This window comes from Apteryx mantelli, chromosome 16, assembly GCF_036417845.1.
Source record: "Apteryx mantelli isolate bAptMan1 chromosome 16, bAptMan1.hap1, whole genome shotgun sequence".
Taxonomy (NCBI): Eukaryota; Metazoa; Chordata; class Aves; order Apterygiformes; family Apterygidae; genus Apteryx; species Apteryx mantelli.
The window spans coordinates 2,063,413-2,080,010 of record NC_089993.1 but is presented as its reverse complement, the minus strand read 5'-3'; positions in this window follow the sequence as shown (position 1 = coordinate 2,080,010).

The following is a 16,598-nucleotide window of genomic DNA, read 5'->3' as shown; positions in this document are numbered from 1 at the left end:
GGACAGCTGGATCCAGAAGAGCAAACTTTGCCTGGTAGCCTTGCAGCAAGGCTGTGATCCCATTCGTTTGATGGTGCTGGCTGGTGGGTATATGTGGTTTGGGCAGCCACTTCTATCAGACTAAGGACCTGTCTGGTAACTTCTAGGCCAGGGGAGAGAAACTGCGAGCTGAAGCAAGCTCTTTTGAGCTGAAAGGATAAGCACTGAAGCCTGACAGTTAGAGTCCAGGAGGCTGAGACTGCGAGGACATCTGTGCAAAAGTCAGAGAAGGAGCATCAGCACTGCAGAGGAAAGCTGGCCTTGGCACTAGAAATAAGAGCACTAGATTTATTGATGAGCTGGGTTATGCTGGTGACTCACAGTCACTGTCTGTACCTGGCGATGACTCAGCTCTCACTTCTCTGACGTGACACAAGCTGTAATAAAATCCCTGTTTGTTTGTCAAGCGATTTTTTTTACCCTGCTTTCCACCCCCACTGCAGGGTTAAGGACATAATTTACTAGTACAGCGACAGCCACCACAACAAGAGTGCATACACAATTAAAAGCTTATTGACAGATTACCATCTGCTGGCCAAGGACCTGGAGGCTAAAAGGCCAAATATTTGAATGAGGGATGTTTAAAAAGCCATTAAATGAAAACAGCCCCAGATTCTGCTGAGGCCTGGGATCTTGCCTTCATGTGAAAAGTGGGGAGGGAAAACCTCTATTGCTCCCTCTGGAGCTAAAATCTGTAGCTGGGACTGCATGACTAGCTAAAGAATAACCAGCATGAGCTTCTGGCTGAAGACAAACTGCTATATTATTCCTGAAGTTTTGCAGTGGAGTGTGCTGGTGCCTGTGCTGAGCACTGCCAGCCTTGAGAGAGAGCTCATGTGGTTTCTTCCAGCTGTTCCCTGGGAAGTCCCGACTCTAAAAGTTGAAATTTCTGCCTTGTGTTTTGGCTTGCTTGTTCACTGACCCCAGAGCTCTTTGTTATCCTCTGAGCCACTTTTCAGCCATTTAAGAATGTGCTCCTCTGGGCTCACTGGCACGTTGGGCTGTTCTGCTTTCTCTCCCAGACTTTTGCATAGAGGAAATCCATTCTTCCCCACCACTTTCTCCATTATTCTCACCTTCCTCACATCACAGTGAGTTTCCATCTTTCCTGCACACACCTCTCAATGGATGTTGCTTTCTCAGGATGGGATACTCACCTGGCATCTCAGCCAGGCCAGAGACACGCTCCACCCTTGAACGGAAGGTGTGGTCTCTGAGATACCCACTTTGGGTGCAAAACAAACCAATGATTTATACTGTATACCCCCAACTGCCGCTGTGCTCCTCTTTCTCAGTGCCTGGGGATAAGAGACAGTTATACTTGGAGCATACAAAGTGTTAACTTTCCAGGGAAACTCTTCCGGGGCCCTACATCAACAGAGCAATTCTATGAAAAGTGCACCAGGGAATTTCAAGGGAGATTGGGATTTTTGGCACTGCACAGCCTCTTCCTGCAAATATGCCCACAGAAAATGATGTAGATCATTATAGTTTAAAAATAAATGGTATTGGCGTACCTTCTAGGAGCCTCAAGTGTGATCCAGAAGCAAAAAGCAGGTACAATCGCTGAACACAATAACAGTCCCATCCCAAAGGCTGACCATCCAAATCTGCCCACCAAAATACAACCTATGGAGGGAGGGAGTAAGAAACAACAAAGGTCAGCATGCTCAGCTTGACAACAGTTTTCTCAGTCTGTGTGCCTTGTAGGCAGTGCAAGAAAGGCAAATTTTCAGAAAGTATTTGAAGAACAACAACAAGGGTTTGTGGATATTTACAGGGACCTTCTCCTGAGCAAGCCGAACAATAATTTCTTCCATTAAAATATATGTCCCTTACTAATAGGCCTTGAACTAGACTAACTGTCTGTCAAAATGGTCCTTTAAGAAGAAATAGTTCCCTCTACCATCTGTAGTGACAAAAGCTGTATAGCCCCCAAGCTCCAGAGGAACTGATCTGAGACAGGTGAGTATTTATTTCTTGGGACTCCTACACTTTTGGTAGGTCAAACAGCTCTCTGTCTTGGGTCTGTTGGAGAGTAGATGCTTTTTGAACATTCGTGTTTTGAGCCTTGCAAGGCCCTTTGGAGTAAGAGATAGGAAGATCACTCTGGGTTGTACCTTTTTGGCCATGATTGGGCTTGACTATCAGATATGCCCACGCATCCCCACCAACTGCTGCAAGCACATGAACCAGAACATCCCAAGCGGCAAGCCGTGCAGCAGCCCCAGCTCATCCAACCTGACCTGAGCTTTTCTGCCTGCTGTCTGCGCGGACAAAGCTTGAACCCTTGTGAGTGCCTCTTGATGGAGCCCTCTGTTTAACATTTGCCATTTCTTCCCCATAAGTTCACAGAATCACAGAATCGCTGAGGTTGGCAGGGACCTCTGGAGATCATCTAGTCCAACCCCCCTGCTCAAGCAGGGTCACCTAGAGTGCATTGCACAGGATTGCATCCAGGCGTGTTTTGAATATCTCCAGAGAAGGAGACTCCACAACCTCTCTGGGCAACCTGTTCCAGTGCTCTGTCACCCTCACAGTGAAGAGGTGTTTTCTCACGTTCAGATGGAAGTTCCTGTGTTTCAGTTTGTGCCCGTTGCCTCGCGTCCTGTCACTGGGCACCACTGAAATAGTCTGGCCCCATCCTCTCGACACCCTCCCTTTAGATATTTGTGTACATTGATAAGATCTCCTCTCAGCCTTCTCTTCTCCAGGCTAAACGGGCCCAGCTCTCTGTCTTTCCTCATAGGGGAGATGCTCCAGTCCTCGACCAAGGGAAAGTCTTCCTTCCTCCAGACTTTCTCGCTTGTCTCCAGGGACTGGGATTCCTGAGGGCTGGCCTGAGCAGTAAAGACTGAAGCAAAGGCAGCATTCAGTAACTCTGCCTTCTCTGCACCCTTTATCACCAGGGCACCCACCCCATTCAGCAATGGGCCCACATTTTCCCTAGTCTTCCTCTTGCTACTGATGTATTTGAAGAAGCCCTTCTTGCTGTCCTTGACATCTCTCGCCAGATTTAATTCCAAACGGGCCTTAGCCTTCCTCCTCGCATCCCTGCATACTCTGACAACGTTCCTATATTCCTCCCAAGTGGCCTGTCCCCCTTTCCACATTCTGTATACTTCCTTCTTCTGTCTGAGTTTTGCCAGGAGCTCCTTGCTCATCCATGCAGGTCTCCTGCCTCCTTTGCTTGACTTCCTGCTCATAGGGATCTATGTCCAAGGCTTTTTTTGTACACGATGTTTTGAAAATAGCACTCAGACTTATGACATCTTTTTGCCCTATTTTCTTCTCCTGTTTATAGGGCCAAGACTGTTTATTGTTTTATCTTCCTCTATCCCTCTTCCACATACTCCCACTTTCAGTGTTTTGCTACTCTGTTTGTAATTAATTAAGCCTATACTTTTAGCTCAAAGGATGATGGGAGAGTCCAGTCTCTTCTTAACCCTTTCACTGCTAGTTCCTCGTAATTCTGTAATTTGGACCCTGTCCCTTAAGCCTTGATATCAGCATTAATGCATCCTTGGGATATGAACAGACAATTGTATGCAGCCCAGTTAGTTAGCATATCTTAAGGTCCTATCTCTCAGCCAAGTAAGATACTGCAAATGCAAAGTGAAATAGGTTAACTTTAACCATGTTCCGGTTTTGTTCACTGTCAAGTGACTGATATTAATCTCTTTGTCAGTTTTTGAGGTGTAGGGGAGCACATGTACAATCAATAACTGTGTCTTTCCTGAGAGTGTAGCAGCTTCTTAAAGCAAGTTAACTTGATTGCTTGCAATCACCTGTCTATAACTCCAGTGAGCTGAGTTTGGTAAAGTGCCCCTCTTCACCAACTTGCAGTCCTTGTGGATTGCTCACAAGGTCCCTCTTTAGTTCAGATGATTGAGAAATTTCTTTTGGTCCTGCTGTATTGGTGCTCTACCCATGCACAGTGGACACATCTGAATTTTTCACATATCTACCAACTCCCATCTGGAGCTACTGTTCCAAAGTACCCCAGATGTCCAGAAACCCCAGGCCAGTGCCCCAAACTATCTGATTCTATCAAGGCAATTTCCAACTGTAAAAAGAGAACATGCCTAGGAAACTGGCTATACAATAGCCTTGTGTACAGGGATCAATTTTGCATGCATAAACTTTTTACTGGTAGTATTCTAAGTCTTACAGAAAAATGGAACACATTATTCTAGATCAAATTTAGAAAAAAATCAATCATTCCAGACTGGTCTTCAAATATTAGGTTGTCCTCTGGACAAAACATATGGACTTCATTTGTGTATATTCTTCTCTTGCTTACACTTCCTTAGTGAGTCTCTTTCTTTCCAGATTTGTTGCTAGTTTCTCTTGCCATGGATGCCAATCACTTAGGATGGCAAATGTAAGTTGCCACCTGCATATGGGTTCAATCTTCAGTTTAGGAAGCCCTTTAAATTCTTTCTATGTAGGAGATTACTGGCTTTTTGCTATTCTTGAAAATTCTCTTTGACTACAGCGGAACTATGATATTTGGACTAAACTGATTTCATTTAATTCTGTGAGATACTCCAGCACTAAGAGGTTCTCACTGTTCAGTTTTGAAAAGCCTTTAGCAGAAGGCATTCAGCTTCTATATATTCTGCCACTTAGGGCACACGCCTGCTCCCATAAAGGTCTGCAGAAAAGGGAGACAGCAGAACATTGTAGACAAAAGAAATTTTGCAAAGATTGCTGTGTTCTGTTGTCTCACAATGAATGAGCAGAAGGGAGATCAGTGAAACTGGAAGGCATCAAATTAAAACTGATCAAAACAGTCTCACAATACCCAGTTAAGCTCAATCAATTCCCTGCCACATTACTGTGGAGGGTAATATTTAGCAGAAGCACCCCCCCCCCCCCCCAAAAAAAAGGCTGACCTTTACATAGACAATGAACCAAGCAGTGTCATATGAAGTTGTGCATTTAAGGAGTTCCAATGAGGGAACAAATCCTCATGTCCAGGGCGTAAGTCAAGGTCTTCTTGAGTGGCATCAGAAAGAAGCTTTCCGCAGGAAGAGATTATAATACAATTTGTTCCTTCAGGGTTTCATGCATTCTCCATGGAGGGGCTGGGTGTTATTAGACACGAAACAGGGTTAGTCAGCCTGTGCTGGGTAGCCCAGCTCCACTGACAGCTCCTCGACAAGGCTCTGCTTTTCACTTCCTTGAAATCTCAGTAGAGCAGGGGCTGCATTTTCTCTTTCCTTTGTGCAGCCCTGGCTGTGCTGCAGGACTTCCACAATTAATGCAAGCAGGAGAGGGGAGCAATGAATTTTAAAACTCTTTCCTTTCCTCCTGATCACCAAATGACTCAGAATTTCTCAGATTTATCCACAAGAAGTGTAGAGAGGCTGTTGGTTGTAGAGACACAGGAGACTGAGCAGCAAGTGGGATAACCTGCTGGAGTGTGTTTTCAGAACTGAGTTTTATTTAGTGGCTGAAACTTTTAAATGTATCTCAGAGTAGCAGAAAGCTCTCTGACAGACATCCTCAGAGGTTATGCTTTTAGCTCTTATACTTGGTGCCTTATGTCTCATGGCTGGTTTAATTTGAGAACTTTTCTGTGTTTGTTCAGAAAGCACTTGCTAGGAAAGCCACGTACACATTTTATATAATTCATGCTAGATAAATATGATAGTGCAAACAGGTAACAAGATTGGTGGTCTGGACAGCCATGATCCTGGGAGTGCTGCCTACGCACTGCACCTAATTAACCTGAGCAGTCTGTGTTTACTGATCCAGAGCAAAGCTGGCATGCGCAAGCATGTCACCAGGCTGAAGCCCACCGCCAAAGGGTTCCCAGGCAGAAGGACCTTGGTAAGATATACCAAAGTCTTAGTTTGTGCTTCTGGCATTGTGTGAGGGAAGAGGCAGAAAACAGAAATATGCATTAGAAAGCTGCTGAAGTGGGACCTACCACTGCTTTTTTGACACTTGAGCCATATTCTACGATATTCCCACAAACACTGCACATCTCCTGGGGAGAGGGACAGCTCTCTGTGTGGTAACCCCACCTTGCCAGACCCTGCTGACTGGGTTATTGCTGTCCTGCTGAACAATATGCCACCCACTTAGTTTGCCAATCAGCACAGGCATATGAAGAAGAGCACTAGTGGATTTCCAGTCACCCTAGAGATGTCTGAGGGACATTATAAGCCATCCTAGTTCAGGACAACACTGTTGCTGCTCTGTACTGACCATACTGCAAGCATGATGTAATTTGATCATGATGGTGTGGCCTATGACTCGTCATCATGACCCCATTCAGCCCCAATATGGTATGTCCCCAAAATGAAATGCTTGTATTTTAAGGGGTTTAATAATTCTAAGACCACAAGAAATTAAGCTGTGAATGAATTGAGACAGATTCTTTCTAAAAAAAAAAATCCATCATCCAGTTTCCTGTTCATATTGGAATTGTCTTTATATCATACAAGGCTGAATGTCCATTTTAAGAAATGGTAGTGTGCCATTGGTCTCAGTAGTTGTATTAAGGACTTCCTCAGATCCAGCAGATTTTGAATACCAAACCAATTTTCATGCTAAAGTCCTAACCCCAGAAGTGCCTATGCTCGGAAATGCCAGAACAAGTTTTGCGAAGGTTACATAATAAGAGTCATCCTGCTTCATCATGTATGTATTTTGATCTTTTTATTACAGATCAATGAAATGATTTGAAAAACTATCCACATGAGCAGAGAACAAATTGACAGTTTTTTCACTACAAGCTTCCTTGGGTTTGGCCGCATGAAAAATCTGTTTTTATCTATCTTGTTTGCAGGAAAAGGAAGCAAATGGCTCCATGAGTTGGTTTTTCCCTGGTCTGTGCCCCAGCACTGCAACTCCTGCCTTGGCCTTCCTGTGACAGTGCTTCTGAACTGTTTTGGCAGCTCCTGTCTGGTTATTTAGGCTAAGGAAGGCTAAGGCCTGTTAGGAATTAAATCTGGCAAGGAATGTCAGGGTCAACAAGAAGGGCTTCTTCAAATACATCAGTAGCAAGAGGAAGACTAGGGAAAATGTGGGCCCACTGCTGAATGGGGTGGGTGCCCTGGTGACGAAGGATGCAGAGAAGGCAGAGTTACTGAATGCCGCCTTTGCTTCAGTCTTTACTGCTAAGGCCAGCCCTCAGGAATCCCAGACCCTGGAGGCAAGAGAGAAAGTCTGGAGAAAGGAGGACTTTCCCTTGGTCGAGGAGGATGGGGTTAGAGATCATTTAAGCAAACCTGACACCCACAAATCCATGGGCCCTGATGGGATGCACCCACGAGTGCTGAGGGAGCTGGCGGACGTTATTGCTAAGCCACTCTCCATCATCTTTGAAAGGTCATGGAGGACAGGAGAGGTGCCTGAAGACTGGAAGAAAGCCAATGTCACCCCAGTCTTCACAAAGGGCAAGAAGGAGGACCCAGGGAACTACAGGCCAGTCAGCCTCAGCTCCATCCCTGGAAAGGTGATGGAGCAGCTCATGCTGGAGGCCATCTCCAAGCATGTGGAGGAAAAGAAGGTGATCAGGAGTAGTCAGCATGGCTTCACCAAGGGGAAATCATGCCTAACCAACCTGATAGCCTTCTCTGATGGAATGACTGGCTGGGTGGATGAGGGGAGAGCAGTGGATGTTGTCTCCCTCGACTTCAGCAAGGCTTTTGACACTGTCTCCCATAACATCCTCTTAGGCAAGCTCAGGAAGTGCAGGCTAGATGAGTGGAGAGTGAGGTGGCTTGAGAACTGGCTGAATGGCAGAGCTCAGAGGGTTGTGATCAGCGGCACAGTCTAGTTGGAGGCCTGTAGCTAGCGGTGTCCCAGTGAGACCACATTTGCCATGAGAGCTGTGTGATGCATCAACGAAGAATTAGTCCTGCCAGACAGTCCAGCTCTCAGGGAGAATAAGGGCACATGAACTATAATCGTGATGTGGTACTGCTGTGGAATTTTCAAAAATTTCAGTCAAACTGAAAATTTCAATCTAAAGATTTTTTGGGGGGTGGATAGTTTTTTAATACTGAAAAGTCAACTTTGAGTGAAGAAGAATCCGTTTTGCAAGCTTTCTTGTCCCCTTTGGCCTACATAGGATTTGAGCCCTACTCCCCAAATGGAACAGGCTGTGAATTAGCCCAGTTTCATCTCGACTGGGGGAAGCACTTATGAATGTATAAATATCTAAACAGTTTTAAATCCATTCTTAGATCTGGTGAAATAGTTCGGCATATGGCCTTGAACACAGGCTTAAAATAGATCCCACAGAAGCACTTTACCAAGCTGGGACACTATCATGAGCCACTGCCTACAACCTTTGAGTTATGCAAATTAAGCAGTTATTAGGCACTTTTTAAAGTCCAACAAAAATAGATACTGCAAACAAAATCTAATTATCAGTAAAACCAGACAGCAAAAAACTACCCACATGGCAAGGGCTGGAGCTATGGTAGCATTAACTGAGATGCATTTTGCTGAGCTCTGGCATCCCTAAAACTTTTCTTCCTCAGAAGTGACTGCTTAACGCCCCATGAAGAGTAGCTGTAACACCTCTGTGTAATGAAAAACTGGAGCAAACAGCTCATTCAATGAGTGCCCTGTGTGACACCGGAGAGTCCAATCAGCTTCTGCAGAATTTCTACTAGGCAGATTTTAACTTCCAGAAAATGCTCTTAGGATAGAAAAATCCAAGTAATGCAGTGTTCTTCTTGTGAACTGAACAAGGAAATGATAAAGTCCTGAAAAATGTTGTGCAAGTCTCAGAAAGACCCAGTGCAAAAAGCTACAGTGCCAGATGTAAGAAACTGAGGCCGTGGGAGTTGCCATTGCACAGCATTTCTGAAAAGAGAGGCCACAGAGCTTTATTAATAAATGAATGCGACAGCATCTAGCAAGAAATACATTTAAAAGCCTCTATGACATCTGAACAGAAAAGGAGAAAATCATTCACAGGAGTCATTTTATTTTTGAGTTTCTAAGTAGAATTATGCACGACGGTAACTAAAAAAAGAAGTATAATCTAAAAAGTGTTTTTAAAGAAGTGTCACTCGCTTTGATCTTATTCATTTAGAGTGAATTTGCTCAGCAAGAAATGCCAGTGAGAACTCTACAGTCCTGTCAGTATTAGCAAATGCCACTTCATTTTAAACAAAACTTCACCTTTAGTCTCTCTTTTTTCCCCCGGAGATCGTTATTTTTGCTGACTCACAGTTATCATTTCCTCTCAGAAGCCTGAAAACGACCTGTGTTTTTCACAAGCCATTCTGTCGCATTCTGCTTTGCCAGCTAGCCTTTGCCATCCTTCCCCCGTGCCACCCTCCCGAAGTACCACCCTTGTCCCTTCGCAATGCCGTTCTGAGTACTGCTTCTTCGGAGGGATGCCAGCAGCAGCAAGCGCAGCCCTACAGAAAGTATTTCTTGCTAAGAGATGCCGCAAAGTTTCACACAACTCTTTCACGGCACCCCATCATTTTAACTGTTTTCAATTTGGCTACTATTAAAGAGCTGTGGGTTTGCTTGGATTTTTAACATACTTCTTGCAGAGGATACTTCATACTGTGCTATGGCTTCCTGTAGACGGGTGAAATTTTTGACCCGATGTACTGGTTCCTTTAAATATGAAAGTGCAATTTTTTTCAGTACTTGTAACTCTGATCACAGGAACAACTCTCAGTAAATGCTAAAGCACTTTGAAGGGACAGAAAGCACAATCCACCTGCCTATGCTTCTAATGGAAACTGATTTTAGACCAATGGGAGACCATAATGATGTAATGATCTCTGGCATTTTACTTTGATAATGCCATGGTATTCATAGTCTGTTTAATACATTTGAGGATATAATGCTATTTTATACTTGGGTTTCACAAGATCAGTGAGCGAGAAAGACATCCTTTTACTGATCAACGTTTTCTTCCACCTCCATAAGCTGCATATGCATGGGTTCAGGAAAAAATGCATTTTGAATGTTGCCAGCCATAACCCTTGTGCTCCAAAAACTATTGGTCTATGCTGTGAAAAAAGTAATTAAATAGCCACTCAACTAGATTGTTACAACTGGGAAAGACCATTGATACTTTTGTGCATAAATGTGGCAGCTAGTGGAGACTCTCTGGTTAGTGGGAAGTATACAAGTGCAACAAGGAAAGGGCGGTGGGGACCAAGCAGGTTTCTTGTGTTACTGCCTTTCAGCTGTCTTTTGTTTAAGTATCTTCTTTCCTTCCGCTGAATACAAGAACACTTACTGCAGGTTTGCTTGTTAGCATTGCATTCTTGGCACAAGCATATTTTCCCTTAGAATAAGAAGAAAGCAAGGTTACGTCTGAAAAATAGAACTAAGGATCCCATGAATGCTTTAACTCCATCCCAGGTATCCTAAGCGCCATGTCTTCCCGTCTCACTCGGTGTCTAGATCTGCGCATAATACAGTCTACCTGTAATTGTTAGATGGGCTTTAAATGTTATCACTAATTGTCATGATTAACAGCCAGGGCGTAGCTTCTCTCTAGTCTCACAAGGTTGTCATTAAAACGCAGGTGATTGATGTACAGCCAGCAAAGTAAAAATAAAGGATTAAAAAAAAAAAAAAAAAAAAAAGGAAATATGAAGATGCAGGCAGAAAGGTCATGAGAAAGTTTATAAAAGACGGTGGTTCTCATGGAGAATGCAGTGCATTCTTGGGATGAAAACATGGATTTTTATAACTGATAAATTCAGCCCTTTCCTGCACTGTAAATTCTCAAACTTTCTAAACCCAGGCAATTTGCTCCCAAGGTCTCAAAAGCCCACAGGCAGAGTGTATTTTTTGCTGGCCTAATGGACCTCAGGGAAATTTTAGTTTTTGACAAAGAGGGTAGTGACAAGTCACACAGGTCAGCAGGAGAAGGATGTGCTTGGGCCATGGATATGCTCTGTAGATGAGTCCCTGTCTCACTTGCAGGCTGGGCATCCCACTGGCTCTGCCTTTCCAGATGAGGGGGCTGCCTGTAAGTTTGGTGACCTCCTCTCTGCAGGGAGGGCTTCAGAGCTATCACCCACCCTGGCCTCCAAAAGCAAAATCCAACCCAGTGAGACAATCTGCCTGTCCCTTATGGCAAAGCCCTCCTGCCAGCTCGTGACTACAACTGCTCCTGCCCATCTGTTCCTGCTCTGCTGAGTGCCTTGCTGCCAGGCTGAATAGAGGATAGGATGCCAAGGTGGGAGCTGGCATGTCTTCCCCCTTCCCAAAAGCACTGCCAGCATCCTCCACTGTTGTCCCATAACCCAGGATCCCTCTTCTCCGTACCTAGGAATTTGTGGATTAGATTTGGGCTGAGCAGCTCAATGTTTGTTGTGCCTCTCTTCCTGCGTTTGAGAAAAGAGAGCTTTGCACCTGCCTTGTGTGATCCTGCACGCTTCAGCTGCCAACTGGGAAATGCTGTAAGACACTGCTATTAGGCGTGTATCTTGCAGCTACTAAGTGCAGCAAAGTGTCTGGCCATACTCACTGCACGGATGCAATCTCTTACTGAGGCCCCAGTGTGCAGAAGAACTTTCCAATACACCCAAAGGCTGTTCAGCACAGGCCCAAGCATATATGTACCTACCACTTGCATGGATGGGAACATTGTGTTTGGGTTGAACTTGGGCTGCTCTTACTCTGTATGGACATTGAGTGCTCAACTCATAGGACATTCAGAGCTGGCTCAGGAGCATGTGGCTGCCTGTCCGGACTCCTCAAGCCAGTACATGGCATATGACTCTACAGTACAGTGCAAATCACCAATAGCATGAAGGTGGTACAACATTATAACAAGGAAAAGGGAGTGATGAAATCAAGCATCTTTCAGTGACAGCGTCATGTGGAAGCACTTGATTTTGAACCTAGGAAAGTTGAATTCAACTCTCAGCTGTATCAAGTACCATGTGTAAAATGTGAACAAATCATTCTGTTGCTCTGTGCCTCAATTCCCTTCTGTCAGGGGAAGATAATACTGCCTTGATTCATTTACAGTGACAGCATCTTCAGGCAGGGATGCTACTTTTCATTGTTTGCAAATGAGAATGCCTTGACCGTCGGTTAGTCTCTGGGCACCACTCCAATAATTTTGCTGCCAGCAGAGATCTTTATAATAGGTTTTCCACCTCTGTGGCAAAACATACATTGTTTTCAACACCAGTTTGGGGGACCTGTTGTCGACATCCGGTGTCATCAGCAGGTTTGCTCCCAGGGGCTGACAGAACCTAGAAATGCCACACATTGTAAAGATGCTCTTTTTGGCAAAAAAAGGATAAGCCATTCATTGAAGATGCACTTCAACACCATGGTGACAAACAAGGTTAATAAACTCTAGGCTGATATAAGAGATACCTTAAAGTTGTCTCAACAGCTGGCCTTTTCCAAATCTTGGGAGTGGTCTCTGAAGTCAGCCTGCACACAGTGACACAAGGAGAGAGCTGCCTTTCCACAGCATTGCTCCAGGGAAGGATTAACATGGGCTGAGAAACTTCTGATGGTAATGAAAACATGTGTGAACTTGGGGATAGCTTTCACTTGTGGTGTTTCAAACCAGCATCTGGTGAGTGAGGCTGCACAGGCCCATCTGTGAGGGAGATGGTGATACCCAAAGGCTTTGTAAGAAATTCTGCAGTGGTGGTTGTTGCTGGGGACCCAAGCTGGCTCCAGCCTTCCTTTAACAGCAGCAGCTTCAGTGAGTACCAGGGAAGGGGGCCTGTATCTCTCAAAGACTTCATATCTTTGCATGTTCAGTACCGAGTTACTTCTTAAACTGCATCAGCTTCATAGGCCAGATCAGTATTTCTCCATTTACAATGCACATTCCCATACCTGTGGTGGTGGGACCAGTGACTAGCACTGTGGGCTTTTCTCCTGAATGGGGTGGTTGTGCTAGACCATGAAGCCTGGACCATGAAGATCTCCATGCAAAATATTGCTGTGCGCAAAGCACTGGGTGTGCACAGCTAATTGGAAGGTGGCTGGTTCATCAGAGATTTTAAGTGGGCTCCTTGTATGGTTCTATTTCCTTCACAGGTTTAGCAGTGAGTGGCCTACGCTGCACATGGAGAGGAGGAACAGTTTTGAGTCAGTGCCTCTGGGGTCCCTGGAAAGGATGAAGCACTTCTGAATATCAGCAGTGCTTTGGTAACCTACCTTGGCAGAGTCCGATTGGCTCTTTTCTTAGCCAGCAATGGGTTGGGGCAACACAGAATGGAAAAGGGAAAGGGGGAAGGGAAAATGCTCAGAACCCAATCAAATAACACAAAGGGGGGGAAAAAGCATTTTTTCCCCCATCAAAGCATGGTGGTTACACTGCTACAAGGCAAAAGTCAAGACAGCAAATCCCAGGATCTTCCTGGAGAAAGCAGCTGGTCTAATGATTTACAGGGCTACCACCACTTGAAATTTGATCTGAGACACAGAAAAGCAGGCTGTAATAAAGAGTAGTTCTGAGTGGGATCTCAAGAGTTCACTTAGGCCAACAAAAATCTCCAGTGCTCAAAGCTCTTCAGTCTTCCTGAGGACCCCCCCCGGTATTTCACAGTCCTCAGCAAGGGAAACCGTAGGAAGGGGCTGCTGCTGGAAGGAGCAGGCTGGGGGAGGAGGGCAGGGCAGGACCCAGCTGATGGGTTGCTCGTGGTTCACCAAGAAACAGGAAAACAAACAACAAAACAGGCGTGAAGTCATCTCAGTAGCACATGTGGAAACACTGTTAAGTACATTAGCTCTTAGGTGGGTAAACAGGAAGCACAGCTGCCAGCCAGACCTGCTAACACACACCCATCCCCACTCTCCAGTTGTGTTCAGACCAAGAGGACTTTGGAATAACCCCTTCCATGCCAGCACACAGATAATGTGCTCTTTAGGGGACCATGAACACCGGTCCTCTACAGCTGGGGGGTGAGTGTTCACCAGGAATGGGACAATGAAACAAGATAGATGAAGGATGCCGGTGTGACCATACCCCAGGATGCTTTCTCAGATGTTCTTCCCAAGCCTGAGAATGAGAGAGCAAATAGTTGACTTTCACCCCTTCCTTACCATGAAAGCAGGGTTGTGATGAGTAGAAGATAGCACACAAAACTGGACAGTACACATTACACTAAGGAACTGGCTTAATCTGAACATAACACTTAGGTTAACCTTTCCATTAGGTGGAGAATCCTACCTACCTACCAACCTCCAGTCAGGACAGCCAAGGCTGGGCCAGACAATTCATGTTGTGTGAGGAGAATGTGGACTGAGCATTTTTTTTCAAACAGTCTCTGGACAGCAAGAAGGGTACATGAAGGGCTCATGTATTCAGGTCTGAGCAAACTTTGCAGCAACTGCATATTGGCCTTTGTACACCACCAGTGCCTTTGTTATAGTGAGCTCACTGCCCTTCTGCAATGCTTTTTATTCAGCAAGAGCTCAGACACCTTTCCAAACCTTAGTATCTTTAGCAGAGTTATCTGTGTAAAAACCCTGGGGGAAAGATATAAACCCAAATCAGAGCTCAAACACACAGTGACAGGAGGAGCTGAACAAGCCTTTGCAAGATCAGCTGTGGCCCAATGCCTCGCTCCACTCAGTAGTCCACACTGAGATACGCATCCCTTCAGCTGACTGCTGAGACCTCCTCCTCCTCCTCTTCTACAGTGGTAATGGAAACCTCGCTAGGACTACAGGGACTTTTCTCAGAACTGCTGGAGCACAGCTCCACCTCTGGAGTGCTACAGCTCTGACCAAAGGGGAAGTCTACTCAAATGTAAGATACGGTCTTATCTGAATCATTGCAACTCAGAGTTAGAGTAGTTTTCAGTGGCTGGTCTGGTCACCTGTGCAACATGGGAACACTTCTTGCATGTAATGATATTTCTGTGAGAGTAAGTCTTCCAAGCATACACTCTTCAGAAGAGACTGCATTTATTTGGGAAAAAAGAACTTTCTGTAAGAGCAAGGCATTCTGTAATTGTCCCCTTTGGGGTTTCTCAAAGTGATATTAGAGCATTCCTCCATTGGAGAAGGGGCACTAGGATAGACCACCTGTGATAATTCTTGTATTTCCAAAAGCCTGATCCAAATGTCAATTCAGCACCTGGCGTTTCATGTGTCTTCCCTCAGAATACCCTTGTCTTGCCCTGTGAAAACAGGGCCTTCCATGTACAACTAGAGAAGGAAGCTGTTGTAATTATCGTTCTCCTCTCTATCAAAAAATAACTGAAGTGGTGTTCTGCAAGGGGAAAGGGAGTAAATAAATTAGTTTATTACCCATGAATTCAGCCCAGCTGTCTAAGAGATACTCATTATTTTGTTGGCAGCTTTGAATTAGAGCCAAGTAGCCTTACTTAGCAATTCCCTAACCTCCTTGTGGATGTGCTTTATTTATTTATTTATTTTTAAGTGAAATGTAATGAGCAGGGATGACCAGTTTGGCTGGTGTGGTGTTTGGTAGGATGAATGCCTCAGATTTTGCTCATGTCTCAGGTCCTTATCTAGATGATTAGACGCTCCCAAGTGTATCAATCTGGGCTGTAATTCTTGAAAGACAATGGCTCTCTTGTTTCTCTGCTTCCAGCTGGGAGAGCAGCTTTGCTTGTTGTACCCAGGGATTTCCAGGCCCAGCTGACACCTGGCGATAAAACAGCAGCAAAAAGATGTATTTTTAAATCCATATGGACTTGTTTAGGGAGCTGGAATTTGTGCCTTTTTTAGAGTCTTCAGGTGCAGCTATGGAAATATATAGTAATGTACATGAGAGCTGCCCATGAGCAGGGGTTGCTGGAGAGTCCTGCTCCTTTCTCCAGCTGGACATGGATCTCAGCATGTTAGCACTTCTGAGGTTCCTTCTAAGTGGGTGCCCTCCCCTGAGAAGCTGCTTATCTCAAGAGCTCTGAGCACAAATTGGGAACTGCAAAATAAACCCAGGCTGTGGCATGTGCATGGGACTGCTGACGCACGTTCGAGCTGAAAATATCAGCCCTCCACCAGGAGCCTGCTGGCCCGCAAGCACCCAGCTGGCAGGTGGGAAATGAACTCATTCCCTGCCGAGTACCAGCGATGCTGAGATGACAGTAGACTGGCCAAAAGTATCAAGAGGGGGTCTAAGCTGGAAACTTCACAGAATATGAAAATATTAGTCAGGGACACTAGAGATTTTGGTAGTTGAGGGAAGGAGTGAGACAGAATCATGTGTATAGGCTTCTAAAAGGATTTGATTAACTCGAGAAGGACAAAATTCTGCCTACAGCATTTTCTCAATATCAGTTTTGAGCTGCGTTTCCCAATCCCTCCTGCAGAGGCAAGTCAGTGTTGCCTATGTCCAGCTTAAACAGTGAAATGATTTGGGCAAATTAACATAGTCATTATGTAGCCTGCAGGGACCACAAAGTAGGACACTGACACCCTTTTCCAGTGCCTTAACCCCACTGCTGTCCCTCTGCAGAGCTAAGCACGCCTCCATTTCTGGGGCTTTAGACCCCCCCTTGCTTCTCTGCCGGCTGCTGCATGGAGCATGTGAGGGGCAGGAGAGCTGATCCCAACCTGCTTCCGCAGGGAAAAGGTCAGAAAAGCAAGGAAAGGGAGTA